Here is a 6,315-nt window from a genome sequence, read left to right on the forward strand (position 1 = left end):
GAGCAGCGCAGAAACCACAGAGGATGCCTCTGCTATGGCAATGAAACAAGGTCACGGCAGCGAACCTCCAGAAGGGAGGCTCGGAAAAGCCTGCAGCGAGGTGCCGGCCAAGCAAGTGGGGGTCGGGCATGGAAAAGGACTGAAAAGGTGCCCAAAGCGGGCAAGGGGGCAGCGAGGGTCTCCCCGTACTCACTGGTGGCAGGAGCATGACAGTGCTTTCCCTCTGCTGCTCCCAGGACCTAGTAAAACAGCCCAGAGCCACTGCTCTCCTTGCGCTTCTCTCCTGCTGCCCCCAGCGCCTCCAGCCTGGGGGTGAGGGTGGCACCGCGCTGCCCCACTGCTCGGGTACGGGGGCTCCGGCACCGCGGGCTGGTCAGCACGCAGCTGTGACACCCAGAGGCAGCTCAGATGTGAAATAGGAAATCTTTCTGCTGGTGCAAGTGGCAGGTCTCCAGGCAGCAAGGCAGGCAGCGGGACTCCTGGTGCACTTTTCTGCCTGGCCTCATCCCTAATCATATATTGCTGCGCTAACCTAAATGGAGTAACATTAACTTTCACTCCTGAAGCAAGGTGCAATTAGTTGGGCATAAAAGAACACTGAAGTGATGCTAATTACCCTCTAAAAGATGAATAGGATTGAGCCAGAGAAGCAGAAAATTACCTTTGTGGGAAATCAGTCTCAGAGTCTGTACTGAACAGCGGCGGCAGCAGCAGGACAGGCACAGCCCGGGCAGAGCTGCCTCTCCTCCACATCCAGCAGAGCCCTGAGCAGCCGAGGATGCGGGGAGCATCCCACCCGTGGCCACAGCCAGCTCCGCTGGGTCTGCAGAGCGGGGAAGTCCCTGGTGTGCAGGACAGGGCTCCCCTGCACCTCCTGCTCCGGACTGGGTGTCCCCAAGAGAAAGCTTGGACCTTACCTAGTGCAAAACCCACCTGCACCCGAGACCTCGGGGAGCTTCACCCCCACCTGCTCCATTGCAGGCAGGCTGCCTCGGTACTCTGCAGCTCCCAGGACCTTTAATAGTAATTTAGTAATTAACAGGCTGTTCTGCTCCAGTCCTGGTGGTAAGGGGAGGCAGCTTGCTGGGGTCCGAAGCATGGCACGTAGCAGGACAGCTCTGACACAGCTGAAAATGCTCCTGAGAGGGGGCAGAGACCCGGCTCCCTCCGAGGGATAGCACCTCGGCAGCCTCCTGCTTTCCCTACCGCTCCGAGCTCATACATACACAACCTTCATGTTCCCATCAAAGCCTCTCCCTGATTTATGCCCATGGGAGAAGCTCACGGAGTTATGTTGTGGGAACTAAACATTTTAAAAGGCAAATTGAAAAGTAGTCCAGAAAGCAATCTGCTCCCAGGTACCGCTGCCGTCTGCTCTCCCTGCTCCACCAGACAGGCTGTACCTGCAGCACAGGCTGCTTGTTCCAGCCATGCTGTGAGCGCTGGTTTCTTTTATAAGATGCATTATTTACCAGTCTGACGTGCAGCTCATTTAAAAAACCAAGATTTATCAGCAAAAAAAAAAAAGTAGTGCTTGCTATGGCAGCTTCCAACAAGCGCAGCGGGGCTCTTTGCTGGCCCGGTGCTGACCGTGCAGATTCCTGCCCCATCCAGCACCAAAATGCCCTGGCCCGGTGCAAAGCGGCCCCAGGGCTCATCCCCCCCATGCCTGGGGCTCCCCACGTGGTGCCACCGGCCTGCAGCCCCCCGAACTTGGGAGTTAAACAAATGGGTCAGGGATACCTGCACCAAGGAGAGACCTTCCCAGCACCGCGGTAACTCCCATGCTGGTGGAGATCCCAGATCCTGCAGTCTGGCCCTTTTTGGGGAGCAGCAGCTCCCCAAAGGGGTGCTTCCCGCAGAGCTGGGGTACCCCCACACTGCTCCCCGAGCTGCTGTGTTCCCAGTGGGATCTGTCCTGCTCCTCTGCTGCCCGCCCTGCAGGGACCGGGCTGTGCTTGCCTTTCGTGCCCTGCTCTGCTGGTAGAAGCGGCTCCCTCCAGCCCAACAAAGCCAGAGGAGCTGCTCCGGTGCCAAGGAATTTTTAGCAAGCCGTGGGAAGTGTCAGTCGCTTTGCAAAGGTGCGACTGTTCTCAACGAGCAAAGCGTAACCAGAGCTCGCCGAGAGATCAGGATCTGCAGCAGGACATCGGGGCTCAGAGAACCAACGTCCTCGCCCCACGTGCCCCCTTCCTGGCCAGCACCCCACTGCTGCTGTGCGCCCAGCTCCTGGGGCCACGAACTTCCCTCCGTCGACCCTCTCCTCCCCCTGTCCTTGCGTTGGTAAGCCAAGGGATGATGCCACCCTGCTCGCTGTGCCCCCTGCCCTGCTCTGAACTCCCCCGGGGCCGTACCTGCAGGAGGAGCTCCCCAGAGACCCGCTGCCCTCGGACACCCGGCGCCGTCACGGCCACCGGCACGTGCTCGATCCTGGCCCTGCCGCCCCTCCTCAGCAGCCCGGAGCTGGAGCACGCTGTAAGCACAGATGAATGTTTAATGCTCAGAGCAAGTTTTTGCATTGACCTACATTTCCTTCCCCCAGACACCACACTGGGGCCTGAGGGGATTGTGTGGGGCAGGAGCACGGCACAGCCCCCGGTGCTCGTAGCAGCCCCCAGCCCACACAAGCCGGGCACCAGATCCTCCCTCCCTGGTGCCCGGTCCTCTCGCAGCTCCAGCCTGAGCCAGAGCTGGTGCACGCCTGCGGGTGCTGCTTCCCGTACCTGCAATGGGTGAGCTAAAACCAAGGCCAGGCTGACCCCGAGGAGCACACAAACCTTGTGCCAGGGTGGCCGCAGCACCGGCAGGGCGCAGGGCTGCTGCTCCTGCACGTGGCCGAGTCACATCCTCCAAAGGCAGCGCTGCCCCATCAATAATAAAAAGCAATTTCCCCGGACAGAGCCGGGAGATTACGCGGGCATTCGCGCTCCTCATCTGCTGCTGACAGGATGGGAAGGACTTTAATAAGATGTGATTTGACAGTAACACAAAACAACAACAGCATTAAGGGAAGAGTAATGGCAAAGGCAGCTGTCAAAAACCTCATGTTCCCTAACCAGGAGAAAGAAATCAGAGCTGTCAGGCCTCGGCGGAGGAGCAAAGGGCAGCCAGGACAGGAGTGGGTGGCCAGGTAGAGCTGGCGGCCCCAGGAGGAGGCGTTGGGGCTGGGGAGGCCGAGGGGATCCACCGGGGAGCTGCAGCAGGGAGAGCAGGAGGAGTGGGGCAGGCCGATGGACTGAAAGAGAGGGAAATGAAATGCATCCAGGAGGCTCTGCGAGGCTGTGCCAGCTCACCGGCCCAGGATCCAGGAGCTCATGGCGAGGATCCACAGCACCACAGCCCCCAAAACCTGCAGCAGAGGGAGGACCACCAACAGGGCAGGGATGCACCAAAACCCGTGGTGGGGAGGGGACCCTGCTCAGCTGGCAGCAGCCCCTGGGCCACGGCAGGGCTCAGAGAGGATCCACGGGGCACTGCTGCTCCCGGGGAGCACAGATCGGCAGGCAGCACCCACACAGCACGGAGAGGTTCAGGCCAGACGAGATCTCATTAAGATTCTGTTGTGCCTCGATTCTTGTAATTAAGAAACGAGGGTGAGAAACGGAGAGGCCCCAGTAAAACTAGACACCCCCCTCCCCTTTTAATATGGGCTGCGTGTTATGAGCCGCATTAATACAAAAAGCACAGAAATACAACTCGGAGGCCTTGGAAAAGTGCCCTGCCCATGCAAAGCAGCGCGCAGAGATGCTCTGGTGGTGCTGGCAGCCTCCAGCTGCACGCAGCCACGCCAAGAAACCCATGGGCCAAAGCAGCAGCACAGTCACAGCCCAGTGCCATGGCCCCCTGTAGTGATGAGAGCACGGGGAGGAAAACCTGGGGTTCCACCTGGAGGGACGGCAGGAGCCTCGAGAGCACTGCCTGCATGGGAAGCACTTTCCTGAGGAGGAGCAGCCCCGAGGAGGACACTGGCTCCCATCAGAAGCTCCACCAAAAGCTCCCCCGTTACGGCCCCAAGGAGCGGGGGCTGCCCTGTGCCCTCACGCGGTGCCTGCTCCCAGGGCAGAGCCTGCCCGAGCCTGGGGAGCCGCTGCCAAGCCCAAAGCCACTGGGTGCAAACCAGGTTTGGGATTTGCTCACGTGTGTGCCTGGCAACACAAACAAGGCTTCGTGAAGCCTTTATTTTAAAAATATGTTTTTTAATTTAAATGCAAATTCGGCGCTGCGTTATCTGTAAGGTCATTTGAAGTGACACGCTGCTTAATTAGCGGGGATGAGTCTCAGGAAGCAAAAGCAGCTAATGGCTGGCCCTTTCCTGGGCATTTGCTTTAAGTTAATTAAAATTTCTCAGAGAGGGATCCATCCTGCTCTGCAGAACGGCTCCTGCCTCCGTCCAGCCAGTCCCTCCCTAAGCCAAGCGTGCTGCCAGGGATGCTCTCAGCAGGCCATTAGCTATTAATCAAGCAGAGCACATTTATTCCCGCATCCTGAAATCCACTTTGGCGAGTCACAAATCACAGCCCACCGCTCGATGGATGCGCCCGCACCACCCGGCAGCAGGCAGAGCGCTCTCCGCGATACATCAGAGCGAGGACGGGGGAGATTTTTCTTAATGCTGGGAGGAATTACACGTCTAAGCCTTCAGAAGAGACATTCAACCTAACACGAAATTGAACCTTCAATGCAAGGAGCGGAGCAGTTACCCTGTGTTACGCACAAGTTACGCGCGAGAGGAGCTCGTTTGGAGATGAGCTGCCTTTGCCAAGAGCCGAGCTGGAAGCGAGAGCCGCGCTCCGTGCCGTCAGGGGCGTGCGTCACAGATCCAGGGAGGGAGTTCAACCCTTCCCTCAGCCCTCCTCTGCCTCGTGCCCCCGTGGCCCGCTGGTGTGAGGGGTTAGGAGCAGAGCCAGGGGTCTGGACCTCGCAGCAGCGATGGCTCCGAGGGCGCACAGAGCGCCTCAGCCCCCCGTGCTTGGTTTAATCAGCGTAAGTCCCTTCCCGGTGCGGATCGATAGCCTCTCATTGGGAGAAAATGAGATAAACGGCGGCCTTAATAGCGCTCCATTTCCCTGCAAATAGGAATCCCGATCTGGGTCTGCCTCCCAGCTGCAGGAAGAAAAGGCCCTTAATTAAAAGCCCTGCTCGGAGGCTGCCCGCTCTCCGCAGCGCTGCATTTCATCCCAGCTCCTGTCCTGGCCCGCTCCGTGCGGCCGAGCAGATGCAGAAATAGCTGGGTGCCAGACAGAGGAAGGGAAACCAGGCAGGAGAGGCACGGGGTGAGCCCTGTCCTTCCGCCCCATTACTTGCTTCTTCTCTTACCCAGCACGTGCCCTAAGGACACAAAAGGCTGGGCTCAGAATCCTGCAACACCCTGAGTTGGACCCTCAAGGATCATCACATCCAGCTCCTGGCTGCACATGGGACCACACAAAAAAAATCAAACCTATAGCTGAGAGCAGTGCTCAAACAGTTCCTGAACTCCAACCAGGCTGAGCACCGGGGAGTCTGCTGTACGCCCAGCCGCCCTCTCAGTGAGGAGCCTTTTTCCAACACCCAGCCCGAAACACTTCATTTGGGAGCAGAGCTGGGACCCCCGGCTGGGTGCACCCTCAGCTGCTCCGAGCTGGACCCTGCGCTGCTTCAAACCACCGAGGGATTAAAGTGAGGAAGAGCAAGGATCTTCCACGAAAACTCAAGTCGTTAGCGAAGCCTGAGGGTAGATGCAATTGTTTTCTGTTTTTTCCTCTCTTTGATGACCCAGTTTTTTTTAATCTCATCAGCACCAGGCTGCAGTGTTAATTTTTAAATATGCTTGGGTAACTGAGAACATTAACTATTCATGATCTTATCTTCAATAGCTGCTGGTTCTCTGACACTGTGCCAAAGTTGAGATGTACATAATAAACCTGGGAGAGCTGAACTTACCCGGAAAGGTGATAGCTGGTTTTTCCTGAGCACCTTGTTGAAATGATCACAGGACGGGGTGGGGTTTCACAATACTTCACAAAGCAAGGCTTGGGGGGCAGGCTTGGATCACGGCGGCTATCTTCCTGCAATTACCCTGGCTTGAAAATACTCAGAGCATGCAAAAAGCTGGTATCTGGGGAATGCTGTGGACACTCTGCGACTGCTTCAGCTCCAGTCCCCTAGGAAAACCCAAAGTGTTCTGGAATTACCAGGGAAGCCTCCTGAGGCTGCTGCAGGAGGCAGGCAGCGCTGTGCCTGCTCCTGAGGCCAGGCACGGGCACCGAGGGTGCCCTGGTGAGCAGGCGTGTGCTGACAGACCTAAGAGTTGAGAGCCTTTACGCAGAGAAGAGG

The sequence above is a fragment of the Anas acuta genome, chromosome 24 (assembly GCF_963932015.1).
Source record: "Anas acuta chromosome 24, bAnaAcu1.1, whole genome shotgun sequence".
Taxonomy (NCBI): Eukaryota; Metazoa; Chordata; class Aves; order Anseriformes; family Anatidae; genus Anas; species Anas acuta.